The sequence below is a fragment of the Leuciscus leuciscus genome (assembly GCF_965113295.1).
Source record: "Leuciscus leuciscus genome assembly, chromosome: 16".
NCBI lineage: Eukaryota > Metazoa > Chordata > Actinopteri > Cypriniformes > Leuciscidae > Leuciscus > Leuciscus leuciscus.
The window spans coordinates 37,412,722-37,413,668 of NC_138740.1; positions in this window are offsets into that span (position 1 = coordinate 37,412,722).

Below are 947 nucleotides of genomic sequence, written 5' to 3' on the forward strand. Positions count from 1 at the left end.
AATGATTGTGAATTCGGTAATTGTGTCATAAAAGGACTACTTTTCTGGCGGATTTGAGTGTAGATTGTACTGTAAGGGACTACTTTCTTATACAATCCATTTCAATGTCTCAAGAAGAAACTGAAAAACAGAAAACAACGCAAAACGAGACATTAAAAGGATGAAATGTCAATTATATTATAATAAATTATAATATTATAACATCTAGATCCTATTCCATCACGGACATTAAGCTTTAAGGGGAAGTTTACAAATTCCTGAATAAATAATATATAAATAATATTTTAATACTTATATTATATTATTACTATTATAGTAGTAATGTTATAGTACTATAAATAATAATTCATAACTAAAATACTTCGATGTGTCTGATAGTCATATCTCTGATCTAAAGGAATATTTTCACCTTTCATGCGTCAATTTATTATAACAACTGAATCAGAATTCATTACATATGGCATCTGCTTTAACATTCAGCTAATATGTTGATATCTCACTTTTTGTTTAATGAATGTTGAAGAGAAAGGGAACATTTTAATTGTAAGACACAGAAGACACAGAAACTCATCACAAAAATGAACAAGAGAGGAATGCATTTGTACTACATTTTCTACCCCTTGGCAACCCTGTCAAAACAAACCCAGCAACAACCATTCAAGTGCAGGACAAGCTATCGAGTCTAACCAATGGTCGGCGTCTACATGGAACCCAGCAGCCAATGAGCGCAGAGAATTTTGGGCGGACTATTTGAACGCTGCATCTTCGGGCGATTCTATTGGTCGGCTAGACTGTCAGTATCCTAAGACCCAGAGAGCTTTAAAACAACGCTCGTATGTTTTACAACATGAAATATTTAAAACAGATGTGTCATAAAGATAAAATAACATAAAATACAGTTAATTAAGTGTAGGAATGACAAAAGCATTCGTTATAAATCGCAAAAA